The 15,768-nt window shown below is 40.1% G+C and overlaps 1 protein-coding gene across 6 annotated transcripts in view; it reads left to right on the top strand.

The window, feature by feature from the left end:
- The window catches only part of srrm3 (serine/arginine repetitive matrix 3), a 772,181-nt gene that overhangs the window by 234,023 nt on the left and 522,390 nt on the right, over nt 1-15,768 (top strand). For all 6 annotated transcript variants that reach the window (XM_043718790.1, XM_043718791.1, XM_043718787.1 and 3 more), the window contains one exon: nt 6,749-6,832. The gene's annotated coding sequence lies outside the window, so the exon portion shown is untranslated. The remainder of the gene's footprint in view (nt 1-6,748; nt 6,833-15,768) is intronic.

The following is a 15,768-nucleotide window of genomic DNA, read 5'->3' as shown; positions in this document are numbered from 1 at the left end:
TGTGCTGAGTGGCGCATTGTTCCAGGAACAGTGTGTAGTAAGATGAGGCCAGATTGAGTGCTATAAAGGTGGGGTAGATAATTCATGTGTCGTATTTAGTAACATAGGGCAAGAGAACTTGTAGAATTCATGGCAACAAACTATCTCTAAAGAACTGGAGGCAATTGGACTTAGGCAGAAATATATAAGATTGAGCCCGTAGAAGCATGTAGCACTTTTGATGTGTGTGCATTCGATAACTCTTTGGTAGTGTTGTCAATTACTGCCAGTCCCCTGCTCTTCCCCCGTAGCCTAGTAGTTTATATTTTCCCCTTCAAGTATTTATCCATTTGCTTTTTGAAAGTTATATTTTGAATATACTTCCATTGCCCTTTCAGGCAGTGGAGTCCAAATCATTACAACTCAGTGTGTGAGAAAAAAAAATCGCCTTATGACCCCTCTAATTCTTTTGACAATTATTTTCAATTTGTATTCTTTTGGTTTCTGACCAAATTGATTGTCGAAACTTTACCATATTACTCATGCATTTGATATTTTATTTAATCTCAATTTAACCTTCTCTGCTGTGAAAGAAACAGTCCTAGCTTTTCTAGTCTCTCTGTAGTCCCTTCTCCTGATACCATTCTTGTCGATCAAGTCTATTGTGCCTCAGATGGAAGTCTAAACTTAGACTTTCATTTTCATTTTGCAGCTATTTCACTGTCATGGAAAGGAAAAAAAAGTAATGTCATTAGGGCTTGATGAATGAACAAAAACCTTATCTTAATTCCCATTTCTGTATCTGGATAATAAATGATACAGCAGGATTGAAATTAATATGTAATAGATGTGAATATTATTGCAGAAAACTGATATAATGGTCCCTATGGAGTTTTCTTTAGGCTTTGAGACATGGAAGGATTTTTTTTTCAGATTTCTCAACCCCTTTCTCTGTTTTCCACAATGAGCTAGCTTCTGGAAAATATAAAGATCACAATCTGTAAGCACTGTGGCTTCTCATGGTATTTTGTTGCTCATTGTTTATTTTGAAAAGCTATTTTCAAATGAGTCTAATGCAACAGGATCTGCCTTGATTTGGGAGAGTGAATGCTCACATTTCTTTCCTTCCCTTTTGAATATAAGAATAGAACAGGTGACTCCTTTTCCCAGCACAATAGCTGCAAACTCTTGCCAATAGAGCTAGTGTATCCAAGCTGAAGTGCGTTAAAAGAATCTAGCGGTAGCTCTCAGCCTCACAGGCTGTCAATATACTTGAAATCTTTCTATTAAGAGTCCTTTCATCTCCCCACCCCATATTTCTGTGAAGAAATACCATGGGTGATAAATCAAAGGAATGTGGAACTGAGCTATTTCCATCACACTTCAAGTAAGTTATATTTCACAGACAGTAATTTCTGTTCTTCAGCAAACTCATAAGAATATAGGTGCATATACACGACCAGGAATAGATCATTCAGCCTCTTTGGTCTGCTCCCCCATTTATTGAGAGTGTGACTGATTTTCATGTTCAATTTTAGCCTCGTTGATTTTTCTCAATGGACTTTGAGTCCCTTAATATACCATTTTCTAACAAAATGTTAATCAATCTCTGTCTTTAATCTGCTCAATGAATGATTATTCAGACCTCTTGGGTACAACTTGGATTGTCATAGAGTGTTCCTTGAAAAAGATAGACTTCCAGAATCATGACTGCAAAAATTCAGGCCTGAGAGTCCAATACAAAAACATGATCTGTTGGGTATATGTTGTAAATTAGTTTGTTAAAAAAAAATGATCACCCATTCCACAGTTTCAAAAGAGTTATTTGTAAATATTTCCCAAAGGCTATTTTATGTTATTATGAATTCATGGCTTAGTTATTTAGTAGAAGATCCTGAATTCACAGTTTGATTGACAACAGAGTAGAGTCATAGAGTCATAGAGATGTACAGCATGGAAACAGACCCTTCCGTCCAACCCGTCCATGCCAACAAGACATCCCAACTCAATCTAGTCCAACCTGCCAGCGCCCGGCCCATATCCCTCCAAACCCTTCCTATTCATATACCCATCCAAATGCCTCTTAAATATTGCAATTGTACCAGCCTCCACCACATCCTCTGGCAGCTCATTCCATACACATACCAACCTCTGCGTGGAAACGTTGCCCCTTAGGTCTCTTTTATATCTTTCCCCTCTCACCCTAAAACTATGCCCTCTAGTTCTGGACTCCCCAACCCCAGGGAAAAGACTTTGTCTATTTATCCTATCCATGCCCCTCATAATTTTGTAAACCTCTATAAGGTCACCCCTCAGCCTCTGACGCTCCAGGGAAAACAACCCCCACCTGTTCAGCCTCTCCCTGTACCTCAGATCCTCCAACACTTGCAACATCCTTGTAAATCTTTTCTTGTTCAGCAACACTCCCTAGGACCTTACCATTAAGTGTATAAGACCTGCTAAGATTTGCTTTCCCAAAATGCAGCACCTCGCATTTATCTGAATTAAACTCCATCTGCCACTTCTCGGCCCATTGGCCCATCTGGTCCAGATCCTGTTGTAATCTGAGTTAACCCTCTTCGCTGACCACTACACCTCCAATTTTGGTGTCATCTGCAAACTTACTAACTGTACCTCTTATGCTCGCATCCAAATCATTTATGTGAACGACAAAAAGTAGAGGGCCCAGCACCAATCCTTGTGGCACTCCACTGGTTACAGGTCTCCAGTCTGAAAAACAACCCTCAACCACCACCCTCTGTCTTGTACCTTTGAGCCAGTTCTGTATCCAAATGGTTAGTTCTCCCTGTATTCCATGAGATCTAACCTTGCTAATCAGTCTCCCATGGGGAACCTTGTCGAAAGCCTTACTGAAGTCCATATAGATCACATCTACTGCTGTACCCTCATCAATCTTCTTTGTTACTTCTTCAAAAAACCCAGTCAAGTATGTGAGACATGATTTCCCACACAAGAAGCCATGTTGACTATCCCGAATCAGTCCTTGCCTTTCCAAATACATGTCCATCCTGTCCCTCAGGATTCCCTCCAACAACTTGCCCACCACCGAGGTCAGGCTCACCGGTCTTTAGTTCCCTGGCTTGTCTTTACCGCCCTTCTTAAACTGTAGCACCACGTTTGCCAACCTCCAGTCTTCCAGCACCTCACCTGTGACTATCGATAATACAAATATCTCAGCAAGAGGCCGAGCAATCACTTCTCTAGCTTCCCAGAGTTCTCGGGTACACCTGATCAGGTCCTGGGGATTTATCCACCTTTAACCGTTTCAAGATATCCAGCACTTCCTCCTCTTTAATCTGGACATTTTGCAAGGTGTCACCATCTATTTCCCTACAGTCTATATCTTCCATATCCTTTTCCACAGTAAATACTGATGCAAAATATTCATTTAGTATCTGCCCCATTTTCTGTGGCTCCATACAAAGGCCTGAAAATGTGTTGCTGGAAAAGCGCAGCAGGTCAGGCAGCATCCAGGGAACAGGAGAATCGACGTTTCGGGCATAAGCCCTTATGCCTGAAACGTCGATTCTCCTGTTCCCTGGATGCTGCCTGATCTGCTGTGCTTTTCCAGCAACACATTTTCAGCTCTGATCTCCAGCATCTGCAGAGCTCACTTTCTCCTCCACACAAAGGCCACTTTGCTGATCTTTGAGGGGCCCTATCCTCTCCCTAGTTACCCTTTTGTCCTTAATATATTTGTAAAACCCCTTTGGATTCTCCTTAATTCTATTTGCCAAAGCTATCTCATGTCCCCGTTTTGCCCTCCTGATTTCCCTCTTAAATATACTCTTACTTTCTTTATACTCTTCTAAGGATTCACTCGATCCATCCTGTCTATACCTGACTTATGCTTCCTTCTTTTTCTTAACCAAACCCTCAATTTCTTTAGTCATCCAGCATTCCCTATACCTACCAGCCTTCCCTTTCACCCTGACAGGAATATACTTTCTCTGGATTCTCGTTATCTCATAGCATTACAGCTGTGCTGAGGGAGGAGATTCCCGGAAATACATCCAGGGAAGTTATTTGGGTGGAACTGAGAAATAAGAAAGGGATGATCACCTTATTGGGATTAGTGGTGCTGGAAGAGCACAGCAGTTCAGGCAGCATCCGAGGAGCAGTAAAATCGACGTTTCGGGCAAAAGCCCTTCATCAGGAATGATGAAGGGCTTTTGCCCGAAACGTCGATTTTACTGCTCCCCGGATGCTGCCTGAACTGCTGTGCTCTTCCAGCACCACTAATCCCAATAAGGTGATCATCCCTTTCTTATTTCTCAGTTCCACCCAAATAACTTCCCTGGATGTATTTCCGGGAATCTCCTCCCTCAGCACAGCTGTAATGCTATCCCTTATCAAAAATGCCACTCCCTCTCCTCTTTTGCCTCCCTTTCTATTCTTCTTGTAGTATTTGTATCCTGGAACATTCAGCTGTCAGTCCTGTCCATCCCTGAGCAAGATTATCTTTTTTTTTAATGTGGCTACTCAATAGAGGTTTTCATAATAGGTAAACAAAGTTTTGAATGACATTCAAAAATGAGAGTCTATTTCAATATTAGGTACATCTGAGTTTGTGCTGCATTTAATTATTATTTTTTTAAAATTTCCACATGGCTCTTGGGTTTTCCTGTGGTGGATGCTGGTAAGGTGGCTAAGGAGGGGGTATGAGGGCAAGTGTGGGAGTCATAATTTGGTTTGATGGTGTAGCAACTAGATGGGATGTTGAGGGGGTATGAGAGCTGAGTACTAATAAGCCTACCAGCTTCTAAAAGAGCTTCCCTTCCAACCAGTCTGCTTTAGCACTTACTTGCCTGTTTCCTGATTCAGTGATCCCAAATCAAAATTGCCCAGCCAATTCTGAAACAAAAATTGTGTATTGTGAACCACCTGCATTGCTGATGGGCTGTAGTTCTTCATTTCTCAACGAGGGTAAATCTTTCTACGTCTACTGGCAAACCCCTTAACAATTTTATATGTTTCAATTAAATAATTTCTTCTAAAGTCTAGGAGACATGAACTTAGTTTATTTAATCCCTCCTCATGGGACAAGTCCCTGATTCTAGGGATCAATCATAAGAAAATTTAGTGTACTTCCTACCCAAGTAAGGATGAATTTACATTACGATTTTGATCTACCTATACACAGTACTCCAAATGTAACCTCACCAATACCTTATGCAATTGCCATAACGCTACTTTACTCACATCTTTGTCATAAAGTCTAAAATACCATTTGCTTTCCCAATCCTTGGATATACTGCACATTCACTTTCTATAACCCGTGTATAAGCACCGCTCTGAACACAAACATTTGGAGTGCAGTTTTGGGCCCCATATCTCAGGAAGGATGTACTGGCCCTGGAGCATGTTCAGAGGAGGTTCATGAGAATGGTCCCAGGAATGAAACGCTTAACATATGAGGAAGGTTTGAGGACGTTAGGTTTCATACTCAATGGAGTTTAGAGGGATGAAGAGGGATCTAATTGAGACATGCAGAATACGGAATGGCCTGGACAGAGTAGATGTTGGGAAGATGTTTGCATTGGCAGGAGAGACTCTGACTCGAGGTCATAACCTTAGAGTAACTTTTTAGAATGGAAATAAGAAAGTTCTTCAGCTGAGAGTGGTGAACCTATGGAATTCATTGCCACAGAAGCCTGTGGAGGCCATGTCATTGAGTATATTTAAGACTGAGATAGATAGTTTCTTGAGTGCCAAGGAGATCAAAGGTTACAGGGAGAAAGCAGGAGAATGGGGTTGAGAAATTTATCAGCCATGATTGAATGGCAGAGCAGGCTCAAAGGGCTGAATGGCCTGATTTCTGCTCCTATGTCTTATGGTCTTATTTCCATATTTTCACCATTTAAAGTCTGTGCTACTTTTCTATTTTTCCTGTCAACGGAGATAGCTTCATACTTCTCCACTTCATCTGCCATCTGCTTTGTTCTTATCTTCTCATTTACCAGTTGTCCATTTGCAACCTCTTTGTATCCTCCTCACAGTTTATCTCCCCTGCTCAATTGGTATTGTCAGCAAACTTGAAAACACATAAGCTTAGTCCCCTCACTGAAATAATTAACATAATCATAAGTTGCTGAGGCCAAAGGGCTTATAATTACAGTCTGTCAACCTGAAAATGATCTGGGACAACACATTGTTCCTAGGACAAGCCAAACAGAGACACACACGAGAATTCCTAGAAGCATGGCACTCCAACAGGGACTCTTATCAACAAACACATTGACTTGGATCACATCTACCACTCTTGAGAAAAAAAACAGGAAATGACATCACCACAAGAAATAGCACAACCAACCCAAGGAAACCTAAACACACAAATAAAAAGCAGGCCATTCCACCAGTGCTTCACCGGAAGCTCACTGATGATGTCACCTAGTATGGTGATGAAACATCTGAAAATGAACCTTCCAGCTCAGTGTGCAAAACTGCATCCAGAACCTCAACCTGAGCTACAAATCTTCTCAAAACTTGCTAGGGATAGACTCTTATAGAAATCGAATAATTGGAGGAAAATATGCCTTTATTACCTAGCTTTAAAAAGGCTTTTTACACCAAAGAATAAACATGTAATATAAGAAAATATTTATTCTAATTATAAATCTTAAAGAATACTTCATTAGGTAGATTTCCTTTGATGAATAGCTTTTTCTGAACATAAACATTTTAAAAGTTGCATTTGACAATTATTTTATATATTACTAATGTGTCTGTTTTATTTTTGAAATCCTAGCCATTTTGCCAAGCAATGGATTTTTGCAGACAGTCAACTTCAACCACCCAGACATAACATTTGACACAACAAAGCACTTACAAGGTATGGAGCATTACATTTAATCAGTATTTTAACCAAAATATTGTTCACAAGAAACAAAACGTCACAGTTAAGCTACCTTGCAAACTCAGTTTTCTCATAGTATTTAATCCCACAGCACTTGACGTGCAGACTCTGACTCCAATCAGGAGCTGAGATCAACAGACCTTTTTGTAAATCGTGTCAGAACACAGCTTCAGAACAAAGACTGAGGTTCTGCCTGTGGGTGATTCAGTAAATAGTTGCCTTAACTCTGGAGCCTGACTTTTCATGTAGATATTTTGTTGTTGTTCACAACAGAATTTATTGGTCACTCTTAGTGGTGCAGCCTGTGTAAGATGTCAACCCCTTTTTTTTAGTCAAAGACCCTTTCGGTTTTGCCAGGATGTAAGCTTTTAATAAGAAATTTATATTTTATTGATGAAAGCCACACTTTCACCATGGGTTTTGTCACTCTGCTGTTCAGTGCTCTGTGCTTGCTAACACAGAAGCAAATTTAGCAGATCCTCTTACAGTACTTCAACTGAAGAAATTGCAGCATGTTTTAGAAGCCTTTCAGGCTGCTTTTTTGCTGACAATTGACAGCTGGTGATTTAATCCGCCAGACATTTTCTGTCAGAGTAAATTTGTTTCTCTTTCAAGCCAAAGGGCGATTTATTGTACTTTGCTGAAATGAGAAATAAGAAGTCATCAATAAATTGTTTCCTGATTAATGTCATTCCATGGAAAGCACAAGTAACTAAGAATAAATACCTGAAGAGTCTCCCTCATCAAATTTGTATGTGTTCAAGATGATATTTGTGGAGTTAGAAAAATAAGTCAATTTGAAATTAGTCTTGTGGCACAAAATGTAAAGCATTCATGAACTTTCAAAAATAATATGATCATACATCTTCTTAGGTCACAACTTGATTCCATCTCAACAATCCACCTATATAGATTTTTACAATATTTCACTTCTTGTTTGAAGATGTTTAAATTTGTGTTTTTTGTCATGGCTTCCTGGAGAGTTTATTTTAACTGAGAGGTCATTTTACTGATGTCTAGCTGTGGTGCACTTAATACTTTCTCATGATCTGTATGGTGCACACACCATGTTTTAAAATTTCATGTGATCCAACAGAAACAGACATTTTGAAAAATAAGAAATAGACCTCCTGCACATTGTAGTAAATTTACTTTGGTCGACTGACCACCTGCTAATCTTTAGGATTTAAGGTAAACTATTTCTGGCCTATAGAATCTAGAGGTTAGTTTCTTTAAGTACATTTTGAGGATGTGATCACTAAAAATCAATCTTCATTTCGCTAATGTTACTTTATAAAAGCTATTTCGAAGCAATATATAGAATTATGGAAACACTCTTTCTATCCTTTGGATATAATAAAGGGCAGTGTCTTGGATGACAAGAAGCCATACAACAAAGCTTCATTAAATATATACAATGGAATAGAGAAGCTAAATTTTACGTAGGCCTCTTAAAGATGAGGCTGAGCAAAGAATAATGGGAAACCAGAAAATGACAGAGGAGTTGAATAAATATTTTGCATTAGTCTTCACAATAGAATACACTAATAGCATTCCAAAATTATAACATATTTAAAAGGCAAAAAAGCTTGAAACAAATTCATTAATTATCACGAGAGAAAAAGTACTCAGGAAACTAGTCCCTGGACCTGACGGGTTTCATCCTAAAATATTAATGGAAGCAGCTCCAGAGATAGTGGATGTTCTGATAGTAATTTTCCAGGAATCCTTAGATTCTGGAGAAGTCCATGTAATACCTTTTATTTAAAAAGGAAAGAAACTCAAAAAAAAGAGTTGACTATTGGCCAGTTTGTTATTGGAAAAATGTGTTCCTTGTATATATTTAATGAAGCTTTGTTGTATGGCTTCTTATCATCCAAGACACTGCCCTTTATTATATCTAAAGTATAGAAAGAGTGTTTCCATAATTCTATATTTTGCTTCGAAATAGCTTTTACAAAGTAACATCAGGGAAATGAAGATTGATTTTTAGTGATAACATTCTCAAAATATACTTCAAGAAACTAACCTCTAGATCCTATAGTGCTATAATGAATGTAATAGCAAAGCATTTAGAAATACATAATATGATCAAGCAGATTCAGTGTTGTCTCATGAAGTTATGCTTGGCACCTTAATTAGAATTCTCTGAGGAGGCAATAGGATAAATAAAGGGAAAGCAGTGAATGTAATATTTTTGGATTTTTCAGAAGGTGTTTGATAAGATACCTTCAATTAGGCTTCTTACTAAGATAAGAACTCGTAGTGTTGGAGTTAGTAAATTAGCATGGATAGAGGATTGGCTAACAAGTAGAAAGCAGACAGTTGATTTAAGGGGGCCATGCAAGCATACAAACAAGTATGCCACTCAGCCTTTTGACTCAACTTGTAAAGACATTTAAAGACTCTGTGTAATAATTATGGCATCCGGTTGATGTATGTGACTTCAGGAACGAATGCGGGCCCATCCTTAGAAATGTAGCTAATGAAACCCTGCAAGTTGGCTGTAGTTCGACCTTTATTTCTTATTCACTGATTTGCTTCTCAGGTCCATGGGCCTGAAGGTTTGGAAATAAATATCATTAGTATTTGCGTCTTAGTAGTCGTTAAATCTTAAATTATAACTACATCAGTTGGATCTTCTCAGCCACTTGAGAAGCCAATTATGAATCATCCACTTTGCTGCAGGTCTAAACTCACTTGTAGGCCAGACTGCGTAAGGATTGCAGATTTACTTCCCTAAAATACCTTAGTGATTTGGTTGGGTTTTTACTACATTCTAGAAGTTACTAGAATGGAGACTAACTTTGAATTCCATATTTCTGAAATTGATTACATTGACATTCCACCAGTTTAAGTTAATGCATATCCCTAAAACTTTAGCTGTGCCTCTGGAATACTAATATTGGTGCTACCATCCTCTATTGTTGACTCTTCATTGTCTTCCTATTTCTCTTCTCTACATGGGTTGGTCCTACCTCTGGAAAGCTGCAGTGGGAATGGAAAGGGATTGTTTGTGGCAAAAGTGAAAGTAAGAAGTGATGTGACTAGAACAATGAAGCAGTGCAGCAAGAGTTTTAACAATCTGAGATATGTTGCAAAAATCATTGAGTTCAATTTTCAGGTGACATAACCTAACAACTGCATTTCATTCATTCAAAATTCAGTCGATCATAATTACTCACCGTAGGAGCAAAATTCTGATGGGAATAGCTTTCAGGAGGCAGCAGAGTTCTGGCACATTTAGTTTATTCGAGCATCACAGATAGCTTGCAAGGAGAGACATGCAAGACATACCACACAGCACATTGTGCTCAGGCTCAATACAGTGCAATTTCTTAATTTATACATTTTCTCATATCCCTGATACATTTCCTCCCCCTTTATACTATTGATCAATAGCGCTGGATTTTCTAACCATGATTGGCTTCTTGGTACATCACTTTACATTAGCAATTTGGTTTTTTCTGTGTTCCGATTGGGTCATTTTAGTACGAGATGTTTAACTTTTCATGGTTACTGGCAACCCTTATCTTTCAACTGTGACAACTATGTCTGCTATCTTGTACAAGGCTGTAACATAAACACCGAGGCTTCTGAGCTTTCCGATCAAAGGAAATACAGTGTAAATCAATATGCAATCCAATTCTCTTAGCTGCTGTCCTTGTTAGGAGATAAGAGAGGCCCCTTCGGTTTTGCCTGAAATTAGATTTTAGATCTGCTAATGCTTTTATGATTTTATTTATATATTTGTTAAATCTATAATTACTTTGGAATCTATATCTATGATTACCTTGAAGAATCATAACTAAAGTCTACTTGTAGTATTATAACTAATTGATAAAGGAACTTAAGAAAAATAACTAATTAATATGAAATGTTCTTATCTCAGTTAACAGTTACTGCCACATATCTACTCTTACTTAAAAACAGACAGCTATTGTTCTCTTGTGTTTAGACTACATTAGGTAAGGATTTCCCACACTGTCTCATTTCTGTTAGGCTCGTCCTACAAAACTTGTCAGAGCTTTCGTCGGCCATTTTATGCTGCTCTGTCATGGGCAGCTCCAACACTCGTCAACAAGAAAACATGATCAATTAGTCTTTGGCCCTTAGATTCATATGCCTTATCTCACCCTCCCACAGTTAGCACTGTTACAAGCTTCATGCACTCACACATTGCATACACTAGAACGTTTTAGCTACGATAGGCACATTGTCCAACCATAATCTATTGCATATTGGCAGTCTGCCCCCTTTAGCTCCAGGAGAAGTTGGCAAACAACTATTTGGAAGGGAGATGGGCCTTCCTGAAGAAGGGCTTATGCCCGAATGGTCGATTCTCCTGCTCCTTGGATGCTGCCTGACCTGCTGCGCTTTTCCAGCAACACATTTTTCAGCTCTGATCTCCAGCATCTGCAGTCCTCACTTTCTCCTGAGTTTGTTTCATGTCAGGGGTAGGTAAAAAAAAAATTAAGAATGCAAAATACTCTGGAAGCTGAAAAGCTTGAACTAAAACCAAAAGATCCTGGAAACACACAACAGGTCTGGCAGCATCTTTGGGAAGAAAAACAGAGTGAACTTTTGTATTCAAAAAGCAGTTTAAACCAGCGTTAGCCATTTGTGGACTGTTTGTAATTCTTGGCCCTAAAATGTCGCTGTGACTCAAAGCATGATTATAGCTTTGAAGGGGGTAATTTGGTTTATCATGTCTGTAGTGGCTCACTGCAGGACCCACTCACCTAATGACACTAGCCCTCCTTTCCCCCCATAACCTTAACATTTTTCTGTCAGATAATAATCCAGTTTTCTTTTGAAAAACATAATTGAATCTGCCACCCCCTACCACCACAGTTTTAGGTTGAGTATTCTATGGCCTAACTACTTGTTGCAATAAAATAAGGTTTTCTTCCTAAATGTAGGAAGTGGCATTTGAATCCACATCTCCAGAGAAGACAATGATTTGAACGCAGAACCTTCGACCATTCAGTCATTCTTGGTGTATGTATGTAGATTAATAGATAGTTATTGGCTGATAGGTTAACAGTTTACAGGTTAGAAGTGAAAGTAATTTTTAATGAAGGTAAATAAATCAGTTGTTTTGACGTTCTGGGAAATATGATTTATCCAAATTTGCAGACTGTTATAAAATACAGAGAGACTAGATCTAAAAATAGATTTTAAGAAGAATTTAGTTGTTATTCAATTAAATAGAGACACAGATTTTAGCGCAGGTACATGTGAAACATTATAAACAAATTTGAAGAAATAAATGCAAAAGGAATTTGTTTAGCTCAAAGTACATACAGTATTTGGAAGGGAGATGGGCCTTAAATAATGAATTTGTCCTTTTCACAACTAAACTGTAAGGTGTAACAATGAAAAGAGCTTTAAAGAAGTGAGATATTTAGCAGGAACTATCTAGAAATCCTAACAGATGCAAGTTTTACTAGGTGTACTCTGTTCCAATTTGGGTACAGCGTCATAAAAAAACACTTTCATTAGAAATGATAGAGAAAACAACAGATTGGGATACAAGCATGAAGAATATAGAGTTGTAGACTCATACATCACAGAAACAGATCCATTAGTCCAACTCATCCATGCCGACCAAATGAACTAGTTCCATTTGCCTGGGTTTAGCCTATAGCCCTCTAAATATTTCCTATGCATGTACCTGTCCAAATGTCTTTTAAGTGTTGTAACTACCTACATCTACCACTTCCTCCTCATTCGATATATGCACCATTCTCTATGTGAAAGAGTTTCCCCTTGGGTCCCTTTTAAATCTTTCCCGTCTCACCTTAAGCCCATGCCATCTAAAGTTTTAGTTTTGGAATATTGACATCCAATTACATGGATGCAGGTTTGTTCGCTGAACTGGAAGGTTCATTTTCAGACGTTTCATCACCATACTAGGTAACATCCTCAGTGAGCCTCCGAACAAAGCACTGCTGGCATTTCCTGCTTTCTATTTATATGTTTGGGTTTCCATGGGTTGGTGGTGTCATTTCCTTTGGTGGCATCATTTCCTATGGTAATATTATTTCCTGTTCTTTTTCTCAGAGAGTGGTAAATGGGATCCAAGTCAGTGTGTTTGTTGACAGAGTTCCGGTTGGAATGCCATGCTTCTAGAATTCTTGTGCACGTCTCTGTCTGGCTATACCTAGGATGGATGTATTGTCCCAGTCGAAGTGGTGTCTTTCCTTATCTGTATGTAAGGATACTAGTGAGAGAGGTTCATGTCGTTTTGTGGCTCGTTGATGTTTGTGTATCCTGGTGGCTAGTTTTCTGCCAGTTTGTCCAATATAGTGTTTGTTATAGTCCTTGCACAGTATTTTGTAAATGACATTAGTTTGCTTGTTGTCTGTATAGGGTTTTTCAAGTTCATTAGCTGCAGTTTATTGGTGTTGGTGGGTTAGTGGGCTACCATGATGCCAAGAGGTCTGAGTAATCTGGTAGTCATTTCCGAAATGTCTTTGATGTAGGGTAGAGTGGCTAGGGTTTCTGGACGTGTTTTGTCTGCTTAGACTGTGTTCATTGGGTACCCATTATTCTTGATTACATGGTATAGGTGATTTTCCTCTGCTCTGCGTAGTTCCTCTGTGCTGCAGTTTGTGATGGCTCTTTGAAATGTTGTTCTGATGCAACTTCCTTATGGATGTTGGGATGATTGCTTCTGTACTTCAATATTTGGTCCATATGTGTTGCTTTCCTGTATACGCTGGTTTGAAGCTCCCCGTTGGCTGTTCGCTCTACTGCGTCATCTAGGAATGGCAGCTTGTGTTGTTTTCCTCCTCTTTAGTGAATTTTATGCCAGTAATGGTATTATTGATGGTCTTGAAGGTTTCCTCTAATTTGTTTCATTTACTAATGACAAAACTAAAGCAAAGTTGATGTTCATGTATCCTGGTTCACCCAAAGTTGGGTTTGAATGGTTGGCAGAGCTGTTTTATCGAGTCTCTGCATTACTGTCTCTGCTAAGAGCCCTGATATCGGAGATCCCATGGGTTTTTCATTGGTTTGTCTGTAGTTTTGTTGTTGAAGGTGAAGTGGGTGGTAAGGCATAGGTCCACTGGCTTAATGATACTGTCCTTGCTGATGAAGTTGGTTGTGGTTGGTGTATGTATCTTTGGGTTTTCTAATAGTGTAGTCAGTGTTTCCTTGGCCAGGTTGATGTTGATGGATGTGAAAGAACTGTTACATCAAAGGAGACCATTATTTCATCCTCTTCTATCTTGGTGTCTTTGGTCATCAGGAATTCTTGGGTGGAGTGGATGGAGTGGCGTGAGTCTTCTTCTAAGTGTTTTAGTCTTTGGTGTAGTTCTTTGGCCAATCTAGAAGTTGGTGTTCCAGGTATAATTACATGGTGGAGAAAGTGAGGACTGCAGATGCTGGAGATCTGAGTCAAGAGTGTGGTGCTGGAAAAGCTCAGCAGGTCAGGCAGCATGCGATGTGCGGGAGAATTGTCGTTTCAGGCATAAGCCATTCATCAGGCATGATAAAGGGCTAATGCCCAAAATGTTGATTCTCCTACTTCTCTGATGCTGCCTGACTTGCTGTGCTTTCCCAGCACCACACTCTCGACATATAATTACGTGATGGCTAACACGCAACCTCCTCATGAGTTCAACTATTTATGATATTTTATAAACTGCATTTGAACGACTTTATCACTACAGATGATATCTTCCTACATGAAGATAATGAAATAGGGAGGAAACAATAAAACCTGTTAATGGATTTAATTCCTCTTTCTTTGAATATGGGCATTACTGACAATGCCAATGTTTAGTTGAAACTTTATTGCTGGAACAGCACAGCAGGTCAGGCAGCATCCAGGGAACAGGAGATTCGACGTTTCGGGCACAGGCCCTTCTTCAGGAATGAGCAGAGAGTGTTCAGCAGGAGAAGATAAAAGGTAGGGAGGAGGGACTTGGAGGAGGGGCGTTGGAAATGTGATAGGTGGAAAGAGGTCAAGGTGAGGGTGATAGGTCGGAGTAGGATGGAGGCGGAGAGGTCAAGAAGAAGACTGCAGGTCAGGAAGGCGGTGCCGGGCTGGAGGGATTCGGCTGAGACAAGGTGGAGGGAGGGGGATGAAGAAACTGGTGAAGTCCAAGTTCATCCCCTGTGGTTGGAGGGTTCCCAGTCGGAAGATAAGACGCTCCTCCTCCGACCGTCGCGTTGTTGTGGTTTGGCGGTGGATGACTCCAATGACCTGCATATCCTCGGTGGAGTGGGAGGGGGAGTTGAAATGCTGTGCTACAGGGTGGTTGGGTTGGTTCGTCCGGGTGGCCCAGAGGTGCTCTCTGAATCGCTCCGCAAGTAGGCGGCCTGTCTCCCCAATATAGAGGAGGCCACACCGGCTGCAGCGGATGCAGTAGATGATGTGGGTGGAGGTGCAGGTGAATCTGTGGCGGATATGGAAGTTTCCTTTGGGGCCTTGGAGAGAAGTGAGGGAGGAGGTGTGGGCGCAAGTGTTGCACCCCCTGCGGTTGCAAGGGAAGGTGCCAGGAGTGGAGGTTGGGTCGTCCAACGCCCCTCCTCCAAGTCCCTCCTCCCTACCTTTTATCTTCTCCTGCTGAACACTCTCTGCTCATTCCTGAAGAAGGGCCTGTGCCCGAAACGTCGAATCTCCTGTTCCCTGGATGCTGCCTGACCTGCTGTGCTGTTCCAGCAATAAAGTTTCAACTTTGATCTCCAGCATCTGCAGACCTCACTTTCTCCTCAATGCCAATGTTTACCCAATTCTAGATGCCCTTGAGAAGATGGAGGTGAGCCACCATGTTAAATAGTTGCAATCCATTATGTTTAGGTACACCTCTGGTATTGCTAGGAAGGGCCAAAGCTATATGTTCCCCTTGAGCAGAGGGGAACAGGTCCTCAAGCTGAATCATTTGGGCTGTAGGTGT

The sequence above is a fragment of the Chiloscyllium plagiosum genome, chromosome 28 (genome assembly GCF_004010195.1).
Source record: "Chiloscyllium plagiosum isolate BGI_BamShark_2017 chromosome 28, ASM401019v2, whole genome shotgun sequence".
Lineage (NCBI taxonomy): Eukaryota > Metazoa > Chordata > Chondrichthyes > Orectolobiformes > Hemiscylliidae > Chiloscyllium > Chiloscyllium plagiosum.
This window is presented reverse-complemented; position numbering and strand designations above follow the sequence as displayed.